The sequence below is a fragment of the Pipistrellus hanaki genome (genome assembly GCF_964339955.1).
Source record: "Pipistrellus hanaki genome assembly, chromosome: 9".
NCBI lineage: Eukaryota > Metazoa > Chordata > Mammalia > Chiroptera > Vespertilionidae > Pipistrellus > Pipistrellus hanaki.
The window spans coordinates 14782315-14799059 of record NC_140511.1 but is presented as its reverse complement, the minus strand read 5'-3'; positions in this window follow the sequence as shown (position 1 = coordinate 14799059).

Here is a 16745-nt window from a genome sequence, read left to right as displayed (position 1 = left end):
CTGACTGGGACACTGAGGATCCAATTTCATCATTCATTTTTGTCAGGACACTAATGCTCTAATAATATAATAACAACCTTCATTTATTACATTACTACTTATGCTGGAACTTGCACTTAGTATAATAATTATCTCATTTATGGTTTTTAAGATCCCTGAGGTATAGATACTGCTCTCATCTCTATTTAGCACAGATTAAAAAAACTTCCCTAAGAGCCCAAGCTGGTTAATTGTGAAGCTAGATTTCAAATTTGTCTGACTTCAATTCAGTGCTTTGATTCATTATGTTCTATAGTCTCCCTGATTGCGTGGTAAGGCTTTAGAAACTGAGGATAAAAAACTGTCCAGTCCCCAAAGATATATCAATTCAAGTGCACACATTTAGTAGAGAATCACTTGGGAAAAGAAGGTGTGCACAGTCTGACAATTTCAAAATGTGTCAATCTCAGACTTTCAAGGGGACCTGACCTTTCCTGGCTGCTGGTCCCAAGGCCAGTAAAGCCAGGAACCTAGATAAGCAATCACCCATAACACTGCTTCCTTGTGTTGTCACACCAGGGCACTTTCAGCATCTGCTGCCATGCTTAATCACACATACAGAGTGAGAGTTCTTCACCTGAGTGAAATCACATTTTCTGCCCTCTGCCGTAGACAGGGCTCTCTTTATTGCTGAAACTCAGAAGGTTTAGATATTGTTCTGGACATTTTAAAACTAATGAACTCAGATGGAAACAGACAATGTAAACACATTTGCTACTTCCTCAGAAACACAGAAATATCTAAAAATGTTGGTTATGAGTTTCTGTATTGAATGATCATTTAGAAGCCCACAGAAATGTACATTTGATGGTTAGATTTTTCTGAGCAGTTTAGGTTGTAGGTGCTTCTCTAGTGAATGTGAAGCAAAACCATTATTCAAAGTCTAATCTAAGTGAACTTTAACTTTATAAAATCAGAAGTTTGGTTTCTTCTTTTTAATTCTTCCTGCTTCTTTAGGATGAAGCTATATTGTCTCACAACTATTCACTCCATAATAAAGGAATGTAATGTAAAGTTAAAATACCTGCAGATTGTTAATGATCAGACTTTTTTTTAATGTCAAAAATCAGTAAAGTTTAAGCTACAGTCTGATCTGGATCACTAACATATTTTTAAAAAATTTATTTTAACATGCTTCTATCTCTTAAAATTATTATCATACAGCTTGAAAGCTACTTTCTCTTCACTCTACAAAACTCAACCAATGCTTCCAAATTTTATTTACTAAAAAATAAGACATACTTTATTTTCTTTAAAAGCTGAAATTATATTTTGAAAACCCGGACTCTTGGTATGACTGCGAATTCATACCTATCTCATGACCCTAAATTTCAAATTATGACTTTTGTTTCTGGAAGCATTTTCCCACAGCAATCCAACATCCAGAAAAGCCTCTTGGTGCAGGGTCTCAGTGGTGTCTCTTACTTTAGAAGGGGATTCCAGACCACAGGCTACAAATGTGCATTATATATTATTCACTTCTTACCAAAAGCAATACATTTTTGTAAAGTCAAACAATATTGACATCCTTTACATAGATATTAAGAGACTGAGTATATTCAATAATAACAAAGTACTCTAATCACTATTTTTGATTTTGTTACATTACTTTCAGGATGAAAATAAAACTTTCAAAAGTAATTTCACAAGTTAGGAATGAATAAGCATCTTTAGAATGAATACATTTAGTATTTTATTATAAACTACACCTTTGTTTATAACTGTTAATGTGTATATACCTTTTCTAAACAACTATAGTTCCATAAATCTCACTATTTATTCATTTATTTAAATATTTATTAAATGCATAATATTCCAATTACTATTTCCAGGCACTGGGAATAAAGCAGATTTAAATAGTCAAAAGTGACTGACATCAATGGTAGTGCAACTCATTAAATCATACACTTGAAATGGCGAGTCACATGACATTTAAATTATAGCATAGTGTGGGTATCAAATTAGAGCTCAACAAACACTAGTTATTTGATTTTTTAAATTTATTCAAGACATTTGTATATGGGTAACCTTTGCTGAGAAGCAATGTAGGCTGTGACTCTGATGTAACCCAGACCTTTACTCAAGCTCTAGCTTTGCCAGGGATTTCCATGTGTAAGCTGGACACCATTCAATCTATTAGAACCTTGTTTTCCCATTCTCAGTGGGGCTAGCAGTAGTGCCTCTCTCTCTGAGAGAATTAAATAAGAGAAGGAGGAGAGTAGGAGAGGAATATTAATGAAGCAAGACTGGCCATATTTTGCTAATTGTTGAAGCTGAGTGGTGGCTGTGTGGGAGTTGAATGTAAGATTCTCTGTACTTTTGGTTAGTTGCTAATGAAAACTTAAAAGAAACCTTCTAGATAATGTAAGTTAAACTCTGATACACAGAAGGCATTGGACAGAAGGTAAAAAATTTTATCAACCTAAATGAATGTATGATAGAAACGACTTTGGTTCTCCCCCTTGAAATAAAGCCCTTAATATTGCTTATTAATTAAGTCACCGTGGTTGGCAGAAATTTCAAATCTCAGGAAAAATGGAGACCAGTTTTTCTCACTACTTATGTCATCAAAGATTGTCACAGTGCAGCCACCTTTTAATTTGTACGTGTAACAGAAAGATCCAAGCTGATCTGGTTTTGTTTTTGTATTTTTGTTTTCAATATGACTTCAACTTTCCATCTGGGCTCCGTGAAAAGAATGCACTGTTCCTTGGTGGAATGTTTGAAGAACTCCCAACCCCCTGGATTCTGTATCTTGTCAACCCCATTAGTTTATTGCCCCGCATTAGAATGAAAGGAAGAGATAAACCACCCGTATGAAATCTGTTTTTTATTTCATATTTTGTAATTACCTCAGGACTAAGACACTTCCTTTGATGAGGGCTGAGGAAAGGGAACAGTTTAAGGCTGAACCAGGACAATGGTGCAAGGCTGGCCATATGCCACAGGGACAATTAGAAGGTGAGGAAAGCCAATAGCCAGGGAACCTAGAAGGACTAGCTGGGTGCATGAGGTGGAGGATGAGGAGCATTCTTTACAGTGGGGCCAGAATCATAATGGACTTGATGAAAAGGGCAAACAGTGTTGCCATAACCAACTAGAGGCAGGAAGTTGGCAGTGAAGGTGAGCTGAATCTACGTGGCTAAATGTGGTGATTTTGGCACATCAAAGAGTAAGCCTTGGAATCCCTCTTTCAGCAAGCCTCTGTGGCTGGTGTTACGATAATGATATACTAATGGACAAGACAGAAATAGTTCCTGCCCTTCATAATTATGTTCTAGCAGTTGGAACAGACTGTGATAAGCAATGACACAACATCCTAAAGGCTATGAGAGCTGAAATACAAGGTTCAAACCCAGATTCAAGCAATCTCATGAAAATTATAATTAAACTCAATCCTGACATATATGCAGGAGTTGGCAGGAGATGAGGTAGGGGTGGGAGGAATATGTTAGTGAGGATGCCTTCACCTCTAATGAATAGAAAAGTAAAACTAGCTTGAACAGCAATCTTTGTTAGATGACAAAGAGGTAGAGCAATCCTTGAAGTTGATGGGGCTGCAGGCTGTGATGTCATGGAAGACACGGGTTTCTGTTGTCCCTTTGCTCCGTTATCCAAAGCATTGGCTTCTCCCTACCTCTCACTCCCCTTACTGCTACCCACAGAATTCACCACTATGTGTTCTCCTGTTCAGACTTAAGAGAGAAATAACTTCCCATTATTATATAGCCCAAGAAAGACCTTTCCTAGCAGCTTCCAGGAAAACTCTCCCACACCACATGGCCCGGAATGGGTCATAAAACCCACCCCAGGCAACATAGATTGGATTGCCTTAGGTCAATTTCCCATCACAGTACTGCTCCTCCCCGAGGAACAACTAGAACCTACACCGGGAAATCAACCACGAAGTTCACTACCATGTTGGGGGTGGAATGAAACCTTCCAGGGAAAGAAATCATTATCTTTGAACTCCTGGAAGCTAAGGAAAGGGTGGGAAAGACAAGCACAGGCAAAGATGTGGAAGGAAGAGGAAGCAGGTACCATGTTTTCATGGTAGGGTACAGAAAACATAGGCAGGGTGTGCACAGCGGCCCATATCAAACATCCAAAAACTTCCCTAAGTGTAAGCCCAAAGTTCCTGGGACAGAGTTTGAAACATTACCGTTTGAAGGGTGAAGGGCAGAAGCTGGAAAATACGTTCGTATGAAAGACTCTGTGGGACTCGGGCCTATTTTGAGCTGGTCCCTGGCCAGCTGCAGTAACAGAGCCAGGAGAGGACTCTTCTCCCATTGTTCTCTGGAACTAACCCCGGCCTGGTGCTGGGAGGCACCTCCGCTTTGGAGGAAAATGAGACCAGACCCCTTGGCACACAATGTCCTCAAAGTAGGCACTGGCAGAGGGCTGATGAGACGCCTTCGAGTGTCTTTGAGCCAGGAGAGGTCTGTAAGTGGGAGTTGCAGAAGAGCAAAAGGTGATGGTGGGTGATGGCTGGTGTTCAAGTGACAAATTTGTTTGTGGACCTGAGGGAGAATAAGTATAAACAGCTCTAGGAGAGCTAAATTCTTGGACAGAGGCCTGAAGGTCATTGTAATTTTGTCATCAATATGAAGCCAGGTGGCATTAGATTAGATTAGTACAGAGGAAAGTTTATGCAGCACAGAGTAGCAAGCTGACCTGCTGAGCAATTACTAACTATTAATTTAAAAGTATCTCCATACAGCCAAAACTGGTTTGGCTCAGTGGGTAGAGCATCAGCCTGCGGACTGAAAGGTCCCAGGTTCCATTCTAGTCAAGGGCATGTACCTTGGTTGCGGGCACATCCCCAGTAGGGGATGTGTAAGAGGCAGCTGATTATCTCTCATCGATGTTTCTAACTCTCGATCCCTTTCTTCCTCTCTGTAAAAAATCAAATATATATATATATATTTAAACCATCACAATACAGAGGTGCAATGGTAGATTCTATTTTTTCCCCCAATGATTCAATATCCCCTTCTCTGTAGGTAGAGGATTAATTCTCCCTGCTGGGATCATCAGGCTTAGCGAACAAAAATGCAGCTGCTTATATTTCAGGTGTCAATAATATTACAAATAATATGCACCATGCAATATTTGGGACATCCTTATACCAAAAATTTGTTTGCTTTTTACTGAAACTCAAATTTAACTGAAAGTATGGCATTTTATCTGGGAACCCTAAGCCTCGGTTCTGGACCTGCGACTCACTGTACAGTTTATGTTGGGAGCAGGATATGTGGCCTCTTCATTGACTTTGAACTTAGCCACATGACATGACTTGACCAAGCAAACGGGAGTGGATGTGACATATACCATTTCTGAGCAGAAACTTCAAGGGGCTCCAGAAGTTCTCACCAGCTCTCTGGCTGTTTCCTCTATCGGACGAGGGACTGTGCCTTCTACCTGGATCCCCAGTACAAGTAGACACACAGACCTGCACCCACCAACATGTAACAAGAGAGAAAAGAATGCTTAGTATGGAAAGCCATCAAGGTTTTAGAGTAATATATTCTCACAGTAAATGAGATGCAGATGTCACAGCTTCTAAGTAAAAAAAAAATATTGCTGTGAGTACATAAATACGAAAGTAAGTTTTTCCTAAATCACAAGGACTATAGGTTTTTTTACTTGTAATAGTTCATCTATATGATAACTGATTTTCTCTTTCATTTTTAATTAAGGTAAAAAAAATTCAATTCCTTTACTCTAAGAGCATATTCCTTTCAACCACTGTATAAATAATCTTCACAGAAATAATTTATATGTTGTGAAATATCCAGTTTAATTGCTCATAAATATTCAATAGATACTTTCTGTGTGGCAGGCCCTGTGTTAAACATAAATGTTTAGCCTGTGGCTAACAGATACTTACCTTTACTCACACCACATGGAAATCAACATTTTCCACTGTGGAAAGTGGTTTTTGCTAGGACACTCCCCTAAAACACAAAAATTGAGGGTTAGATTACTTTTAAACTGATTTTTTTAAAATTCTTTAGCTATCTACTTGACTTTGAAATTTTGCCATCTTCTCAGCAGCCATCCCATTCTCTTGGCATACAATTGATAAAATTTAAGTGTATTGGATACACATACATGCACATGTGAGAAATTTCTGCTTCTGAAGCTTTTTTTAACTCTATTTCTAATATGCTACATTCTTCTTGGCTATGCCTATGTGGCATTGACATATGATTATCACAATTTACCCCAATGCATTCAGTCTTTAATTAACTCTAGGAGGTGGTGTGGTTGGCCCAGGTATTCAGATTAATATTAAATAAATATTTGGCTGATGTTGTCGAGTTTATGTTTATCATTGCTGGCTAGAGCTCTAAAGAGGCTATGCTAGACCTGCCTTATAAATGCACAATTTTGACCATTTACAATGTCAATAGCAAAAATCTATCTTTTCACTTGGGAATCACTGTCTCCTCCCTCCCCTACACTTTAGTCCATTGAATGCGTAACTACAAAGACATTGGGGAGGGGGGGAGGGATGTATTATTGGAATATTTTTGTCCCTTCAATCAACATTAATTCTGTATTACTTCCTGGAACATTCCTGAAGCTGAGCTTGCTGAATTTTATCAACAAGGAAATGTCAGCCAAAACCTGGTATTTAACTCCTTTGCACTGTGCGGTTTGCAGCTCACAAGGTGCCAATTAAAAGCAAGAGCAGAAGCAGAACAGCCTGTCTGTCAGGTTGGTTAGAGGGGGAGCTGGTATTAATTATTAAGGGAATTCAGCATTAACAACAGCTAAGGCAGAGGAAGCATGCCCATTGAGTACAATCGCCATTGAAATGCTGCACCAAGAACTGTTAGGATAAAATGGTTCCTAGCTGCAACCAGAGGTAATTAGAAAAGCTGTTGGGAAGTATCCCTAATGGAGTAATTAAATGCCTAAATCGGGGGTGGGAAACCCTTTTTCTGCTAAGGGCCATTTGGATATTTATGACATCATTCCCGGGCCATACAAAAGTATCAGCTTAAGAATTAGCCTGCCATATTTGATCAAACATTGAATTAACTTACCCCTAATGCCTTGGCAGGGCCAGACCAAATGATTTCTTAGGCCTATAGGGCCTGCAGGCCAGATGTTCTCCACCCCTCCTTATATGATTACAAAGGGAGCTTATAGAATCTTTTTTTTCCTGAAGGTGTAAGACACAAAAAGATATGCAAATACCTTATAAAGCATCTTCTGTGTGTCAGTCAATTCCTGCAATAAGCACAGCAATTCAGCAATGAACTAGATGGTGGGGTTCTGGCAATTTGAGAGCTTACATTCCAAAAAAAGTGATGACACAGTCTGTCCTCAATCACAGACTCTCCTGTCCTCACTTTACCTACTATGGTCCAATTTACTGTCATATCTGGATTCAACTAATATTAACTACTGTGCATTTCCTCTACATCACACATATTTCAAAACACTACATGGTAAGGATTATTTTATGCATTGTACCAATAAAGACTATGAGACTAGTCCTAGTCAGTTTGGCTCAGTGGATAGAGCATCGGCCTGTGGATTGAAGGGTCCCAGGTTTGATTCCAGTCAAGGGCACAGGCCCAGGTTGTGGGCTCAATCTCCAGAAGCAGGTGTGCAAGAGGCAGCTAATCAATGATTCTCTCTCATCATTGATATTTCTCTCTCACCCCTTCCCTTCCTCTCTGATATCAATAAAAATATATTTTAAAAAAAGACCGTGAAACTAAAAAATATATGCAATTTAATTATTATCACAAAGTAAAGTCATGGGGAATAAATTTGATGTTAGGTTTTTCAATTACAAGACTCATCTACTATCTTTCCACCTCACTTTGTGACTTCTATTTTGCCTTATCCCACTGGCTATTTAAGTTTTGACATGCTATGTGTTACTCCCTTCTGCATCTTGATATTTGTTTGATGTTTTATCATTTCAAGGACCAAGGTGTCACTCAAATGAGTGTTTTATGAGTGCTTCATGATATTCTTACTTTCCAACTAGAGCTGACAGTGCCCAGACCTTTGTGTTATGATAATTTAGTGTCCCTAATGGTAGGAGATTCAATGGTGGCAAGTGAATAAGAAGGTGGTGTGGAGTTAGTCGAACCTATTAATGCTCCTCAAATTACATTGTATAATAAGGTATTTCTATGATTATAAGTAAAACTAGTCCAGCTCTGTACTATTGTGAGAAGTGGAAAAGAAACTCTTTCAGATCCTCCCTAAGGAACAAAGTAAAGCATTCAAAATTACATTTGTAAAGTGAATGCTTAAACTTAGAATAATATTTTCAAAGAAGTTTACAAGTTAAGTGCGGCCCTGGCCAGTGTGTCTCAGTTGGTTGGGCATTGTCCCATGCACTGAAGGATTCCTGGTTGGGGCATATGCCCAATCTGGGTGCATGTGGGAGGCAACTGATAAGTGTTTGTCTCTCTCCCTCTTTCTTCCTCTGTCTCTAAAAAATCAATAGAAACATATTTTTTGAAGTTAAAATGGGAATAATATCAGGAAAATGGTAGAATAAGGACCTTAAGAATTCTCTTCCATAAAAAGAGAAAACTGATAAAAATTTTAAGAATCTATTTTTATAACTCTAGAAATTAGCAAAAGGCTTTCTGCAATCCACAGAGTTTTTATTGATGAACTATAGCAAACTATTAGTAAAAACAGCAATCTTTGTGAAATTTTAACTTATCATATTGCATCTTTCTTTCTCCAGTTTCACAGTAGCCTTGAATGTTACCAAGAACAATACTGTAAATGAGGTGTACTTTTATAATTAGCAATGAACAACCTGAAAATGAAATAAAGAAAATAATTCCACTTATAATAGCATCAAAATAAATAAAATACTTAAAATAAATATAACAAAAGAAGTCTAAGAGCACTTAAAGGCTACAAATAATTAAAGCAGTATATACTAAAGAATGGAAAGATACCTCATGTTCATGGATTTAAAGACCTAATATTGTGAAGATGTCAATATTACCTAAATTGACATATAAATTCAAAGTAATACTTGTTGAAATCCCAGTTGATTTTTTTTTTGGTAAAAATTGACAATCTGATCCTAGGTAGTGCAAGAGACCTAAATAGCAAAAGAAAATCTTGAAAAAGAATAAAATTAGATGGTACACTTTTCAATCTTAAACTTATCTCAACTGTGTAGCACTGGCATAAAGATAAACATATAGATGAATGTAATTGAATTGAGAGTCCAGAAGTAAACCCATAAATATAGAGACCATTGATTTTCAATAACAATGTCAAGACAATTCAATGGGTAGGAAAAAAAAATGGTCTTTTAAACAAATAGTGTGGGATAAATGGATATTCACATACAAAATAATGAAGTTCAACCCTTCACACTGTCTTTAAAAATCAATGCAAAATGGATGAAATATCTACATGTAAGAGCAAAAACAAAGAGCAAAGGTACAAATCTTTGTGATCTTAGATTAGGCAATGGTTTCTCTACCTAAAGCTCAAGCAACCTAAAAAAAAAAAAAAAAAAAAAAAAAAGATGAATGAATTTCATCAAAACTAAAAATTATTGTGCTTCAAAGCATAACCTCAAGAAAGTAAAAATACAATCTTCAAAATAGAAAGAAATATTGTAAACCATCTTCTGATAAGGGTATAGTATCCACAATATGTAAACAACTCTTACAATTTGACAATTAAAATACAAGTAACTCAACAATGGAAGTGGGCAATGGATTTAAATAGACATTTCTTCAAAGGTACCATGTCAAAATCATGTGCAAGATGGTTCACTGCGACATTGTTTATAAAAACAAAAAGCTGGAAACCAACTAGAGACCCATCAACATGAAATCCATTAAATAGACCCATGTAATGGAAAAATTATACAGAGTAAAACATGAGGCTAAATGTTATATGCTGTTATGGAAAGATCTTCAAGGTTGTTAAAAATGAGCACAACATGATGATCTCATTTGTGTTAAATAGAATATAAATAGAAAAATTAACATTAAGTAATTATTAATTTACCAGCTTAGCACACACATACAATGAGTTTATACATTATTAGAGGTGCAGCTGAACAAAAATAATCCTGGAAACACACAGACTTGGGGTAGAATTTCCATTATACGACTTGCTAACTAAATTTGGGCAACTTGCATAACTTTCCTGAGAATTCACTTCATCTAAAACTGGAGCTAAAACTTCACCACAAAGTCATTATGGAGATACTATGATCTATGTACATATAAAAACTAAATTTCTTTAGTAAGTGGTCATCATACATAACATTATTTTAATGTGAGTAAAATAGTTCTCATGACAACTCTAAATCCAGAGACCATTCAAAAATTCATTATTTTTAAGTGGATCAAGTATGTCTCATCTGAGACGCTCTAATGCTTGGGCCTAAATCTTCCCCCTAGAGTGCCTTACTTTTCTGAACACTCAGCTCCAGCACCCTCAAATTCTGAACCAATCTGTTCAGCCCTGAGCACTGAGGAGTTGTGAAGAGTTACAGCCCCTGAAGTATTGCAGAGGAGGATTATGCCTCAGGGAGATGAGGAGGTCAAAGGCATCAGCAGCAATGGAAGGCTCCATGTGCAGAGGACATGTGCCAGCACAGCGGTTCTGAGTGGACACATCTATCAGTGCGTGTGGACCTTGTGTAGTGAGTGTCCCGATATCATAGCCCATCCAGACAATGAGAAGGGTTAGAGTGAATAGGTTATGGTGTCTTCTTGTAGGTTGTTTTTTGATTTGTGTATTTGTTTGATTTACTTTGTATATTTTTTATTGGGATGGCCGAGTAGCATTGTACCAAAAAAAGAAAAGAGAAAGAAAAAAAAGAAATCTGAAGACCAAGGGAACAGGGTTTAATTGTAGCTCCCTGACCCTCTAGCAGAGCAAACTTAGGCAAGTCTCTTAACCCATCTGAGCCTCCATGTGTTTGGTGATAATAAATACACATAAGCACATGCACCGTACCTCAGAGATAAAAATTCTCAATCATTACTTCTCGCCCCTTCTTCTTAGTTCCTCCCTTCCTTTCTTTTTTATATTATTTGCCATTTTGGTCTTAAAGATGCTCTTTCTTCTTTGCACCCAAAACCTAATGGTGTTGGCCATGTCTGTGGATCTGAACCATGTTTGCCCCCCATAGTTTTTTCAGGTTCTGAAGACATGTTTCAATGATCATGTTGCAAAAAACAAACAAACAAAAAACTTAATATAACACCTATAGAGCACTATAAAGATTGCCACTTTTATTTCCATTTTTAAAGTGTGACTTATAAAAGCGAGAAATGGGACGATAATGGGGAAATGCAATAATTTGCATAGGTAGTCTCCACGTGAAAGTAGAAATCACTGCTGGCAGAATCGTCCCCATCTTCCTCAGCACCTTGGTTCATGACATGTTTTGCAATATGGTCAGGCCTGGGTCTCCCTGTGGTGAGAAGGAGTCGAGGAGGAGTATCCATTCGCCAGTTGACTTCACTGCTTTGAAATAAAAATTCCCCTCCCATGATTCCTTTTTCTACCTGTTCTCAATATGCACTAAAGGAACAAAATGAGATTTCCTTATGGGGACTGCTTTGCAGGAATTAAATTAATTCATTTAAAGAAAAATGTAAGAAATCTTAAAAATTAGAGTGACCTCAATTTCTTTCCTTTGGAAAACAGTATCTTTGTTTTTATTCAGAAATTTATTACCAGACCTCAGCATATCTTTACTGCACAAATTTCTAAAATATGCTCATTTCTAGCTTATACCTTGATAATTTCTATGGTGTTTTGTTCCTTCATGTGTGTGGGTGTTTTTTTTAAATATCTAAATCCATTACATTGTTTCAGCTCAAATACACCTAATAAAGACAAGAGCTTCCTGAAATGGAGTGGTGAAGAAATGCTTTACAATTTTGATTTTCAGTGGGAGCAACAATTTGATCTCCTCAAATCATAATTGGGCAAAGAGCTGTCCTCTCTTAGATGCCTCTTAATTAATTCCCTTTGTTCTTTCCTGATAGAATGGAGGGTAGACATAATGAGAGGATTGAGATATTCCCCATAGGTTTTTTTCTAATCATTTAACTTTCCAAAGTAGGGAATAGATTTTTATTTTTTTATTTTTATTTTACTCTTTCTTTTGACCTCTGGCATAATTCTGTTTGAAAAAATATTCTCCTCAGGAGTCAAATTACAAAAGATCAAGCTGTTTGGTTCCAAACATATGGGCTGTTTTCTTTTTTCAAAAACAAAGTCTGCTAACATTTTCATGACCTAAAAAACTCACTCTCTGTTCTAACCCTGTTGTTTGTGAAATGACAGCAAAGCAAAAAGAATTATATTAATCCAGCTATCAAGTTTTTTTTCTACCATCTCTGGCTGTTCTACAGAGTAGAAAAATATTAATCATCACAGTCAAAGGAAAAATAAACTTTATTTCAATGGCTTCCTCTTTCTTACAATGGTTCCAACCTCAGCTGCACATTGAAATCACCTGGGGAATTTTCAAATACACTAATGTCTCTGCCTGCTCCCAGATATTCTACTTTTGTTGGTCTGTCAATCATTTTAAAAGCCCAGCAATCCGAATTTTTGAAATTGCCTGGTGACTGCAATGTACAATCAAGGCTGAGAGCTACTGGTAGGCAGAATTGTGGAACAAAGACTAACGTACAAGGCCACAGCTCCAGGCTGCCACAACCTCCCCTTCATTAGAACTTCAAACTGAGTAGCTTTGCATGTCTGTGTTTTATATCTTGGGAGCCTGTTTGTTGCTTTTTTTGTTGTTGTTGTTTAAGAAAAAATGGTTATTCAATTTTTTTCTATCCTGTTTTAGTAGAGAAGGCTAACCTCTCACTTCTCTTCTCCAGGCTGGCTTCATATCTGTGACCAAAAAGAACATGGCTTTCAGTTAATTTTGTGTGTTTGTTCTATCTCTAACATATCGCAAAGATAAATTTATGGGTAAAAGTTGAGTGATGGTTCTCTTATTCTGGTGGCCTTGGAGAGAGCAGAACTCTTCTGCCCTACGCTCAAGCACTGCAAGTAATTTAAAGGGAGAAAAATCTTTGAAGAAGGAGTAAAGAAGTCTTCTTAGGAATATTTAAGATTTCTTAACCTTCTAAAAAAGCTGGATGACTACACCTGTAAATGAAGATCAATGGTTGAAGTCTTCATTAGGTAATGAAATGTATTATGGCTCCTTGACGTCATGTAGTTAATGGATATTACCTCTTCTGACTGCAAGTCTCCATCAAAATGAGAAATTGCAAGGGTCCAGAACAAAGCCCACTAGAAATACCACATATTAACTTAATTAGGACATTTGAAAATTACAGGGTTGGGTGCTGTTGAATAACAATGGTGACAATTTCTCTTTCACTTCCAGCTTTTTATTTTAGAATCAATGAGTTAAGGGGTATTAAACCACAGTGCTAAAGTCCCATGGATCTTGAGCTCACAGAGGATATTTATATATAAATATATATATTTGATTTTTTTTATAGAGAGGAAGGGAGAGGAATATAGTTAGAAACATCGACTAGCTGCCTCCTGCACACCCCCTAAATGGGGATGTGCCTGCAACCAAGGTACATGCCCATGACTGGAATCAAACCTGGGACCCTTAAGTCCACAGGCTAACACTCTATCCACTGAGCCAAACCGATTAGAACACAGAGGATATCTTTTTAAACTAGTTTTGCTTAAAGGTTAAAAAAATAATTGTAGTGATTTTTGTTGTGTGTTTTTTTTATTTGAAAAATATTGTCTTTTTCCTCTTTCTTTTTTTAGCTAAAAAAATTTATTTACACTCACCATGAAAGTTGTAAGGCAGAGAGAAAACAAACAGTAAAATAGCAGAAATAAGTCCTCTCTTATCAGTAATCACTTCAAATGTAAGTGGATTAACTCCCTAATAAAAAGGCAGAGATTGGAAAATGGATTTTATTAATGACCCAACTATGTGATGTCTACAAGAAACTCACTTTAGTTCCAAAGACACAAAAAGCTTGAAAGTAAAAAAAAAAAAAAGAGAGAAAGAAAGAAAAGAAAAGAAAAAAAGAAAAGTATATCCCATACAAAGGCATCCTATAGAAAAAATAGAAAATATTTGGAAACCATGTTTGATAATATGTTAATTTCCAGAATATATAAAGAACTCCTACAACTTAACAAAAAGACAAGCAACCCAAATGAAAAAGGGGTAACAAATTTAAACATACATTTCTCCAAAGAATTGATATAAATGGCCAGTAAACACATGAAAAATGCTCAGTATTATTAGTTATTAAGTAAATGTAAATCAAAACCACAATACTATACCACTTCACACCCAATGAGATTGTTATGATCTGAAGGGGAAAAAGAAAAATAACTAATGTTGGTGAGGATGTGGAGAAATTGGAACCTCATACAATGAGAATGCAAAGCAGGGCAGCTGCTGTGGAAAACAGTTTGGCTGTTATTAAATATAGAAATACCATATGACCTAGCAATTCTACTTTTAGATATATACCTAAAGGAGTTTAAATCAGGCATACAAATGATATAGAGAAAGAAAAAAAAAAAAACACAAAAAATCAATGAAACCAAGAGCTGGTTCTTTGAAAGAATAAACAAGATTGATGAACCTCTAGCCAGGCTCACAAGAAGCAAAGAGAGAGGACCCAAATAAACAAAATCAGAAATTAAAGAGGAGAAATAACAACAGACACCACAGAAATACAAAGGATTGTTAAAAAATACTATTTGGGGGGCCTGATGTGGCAGAGGCCAGACATGACGGGGATCTCCCTTTTCCATGTCCCTCATGGAAAGAGAGATGAATGAACCGGTTCTAAGTGGAGGTGGCCAAGGATTGAGAAATAATAGAAATAAAGAGAGAAGGCACAGAGATAGATTTCAAGCCGGCCAGGAGGTGGGTGGGCCACCATCCTGTCTGCTGGAGAGGCAGGAAGACAACGACGACCTTTCCCAGTGCATTTATTTTATACCCCCAGTACCAGGAAGTAACACCAACTTATTTGCATTCTTAAGTAGGCCCTAGCATGCCTGGACTTACATATCTAGTCCCTCCCTTGCCAACACCTGGGCTGATATGAAGACCAAACTGACAACATGTCCGCCATCTTGGGGAAACATGTTTCCAGGGTGTGGCTCTGCCTATGCCTGGAGTTCAGCTGACGATATTAAGGAAAATTGCCCATGTGCCTTTCCAGGCAGCCCTCTATAACTATTAACAAATATATTCCAACAAACTAGACAACCTAGAGGATATGGACATATTCCTAGAAAAATACAATTTTCCAAAACTTAATCAGAAAGAGTCTAAAAATCTCAACAGGTCGATAACTATGGAGGACATTGAAGCATTCATCAATAACTTCCAGCAAACAAAATCCCAGGACAAAAAGGTGGCTTTACAGGGGAGTTTTACAAAACATTCAAGGAAGAATTAAAACCTATCCTTCTCACTCTATTCCAAAAATTCAAGAAGAAGGAACACTTCCCTGCTCCTTCTATGAAGCCAGCATCACTCTAATACCAAAACCAGATTAAGACAACTCAATGAAAGAGAATTACAGGCCAATATCCCTCGTGAACATAGATGCCAAAATCCTCGACAAAATTCTAGCAAATTGGATCCAGCAGTACATCAGAAAGATCACTATGACAAAGTAGAATTTATCCCAGGGATGAAAAAATGGTATAATATTCACTAATCAATAAACATGGTATATCACATAAACAAGTTGAGAGATAAAAATCACATAGTCATATTAATTGATTTAGAAAAAGCATTTTACAAAATCCAACACCCATTCTTGATAAAAACCTTCAGCAAAATGAGAATAGACAGATCATACCTCAACATAATAAAAGCCTTATATGATATACCTACAGCCAACATCATACTCACTGGGCAAAAACTAAAACCATTTCCCCTAAGAACAGGAACAAGACAAGGATGCCCATTTCCACCACTCCTGTTCAACATAGTACTGGAAGTGTTAGTCATAGCAATTAGACAAGAAGAAGAAATAAAAGGTATCCAAATTAGAAAAGAAAAAAAAAAGACATAAAACTCTCTTTTTTTTTGCAGATGACATGATACTGTACATAAAAAAATTCTAAAGACTCCATCAAAAAACTATTAGACTTAATAAATGAATTCAGCAATATAGCAGGATACAAAATTAATGCCAAGAAATTTATGGCATTTTTATACACCAATAGTGAACTTACAGAAAGAGAGATTTTAAAAAAATATATCATTTATTATGGCACCAAAAAAATTAAGATACCTAGGAATAAACTTAACTAAGGAGGTAAAAGACCTGTACTCAGAAAACTACAGGATGTTGAAAAAGAGATAGAGGAAGACATAAACAAATGGAAGAATATACTGTTTCATGGATTGATAGAATCAGCATCTTTAAAATGTCCATACTACCCAAAGCAATCTATAGATTCAATGCACTTCCCATTAAAATACCAATGCATATTTCACAGACCTAGAATGAACTCTCCAAAAATTCATCTGAAATAAAAAAGACCCTGAATAGCTGTAGCAATCCTGAGAAAAAAGAACAAGTAGGAGGGATCTCAGTACCAGATATCAAGCTGTGTTACAAAGGCACTGTCTGTACTGGCACAAGATGAGACATATAGACCAATTGAATAGAATAGAGAACCCAGAA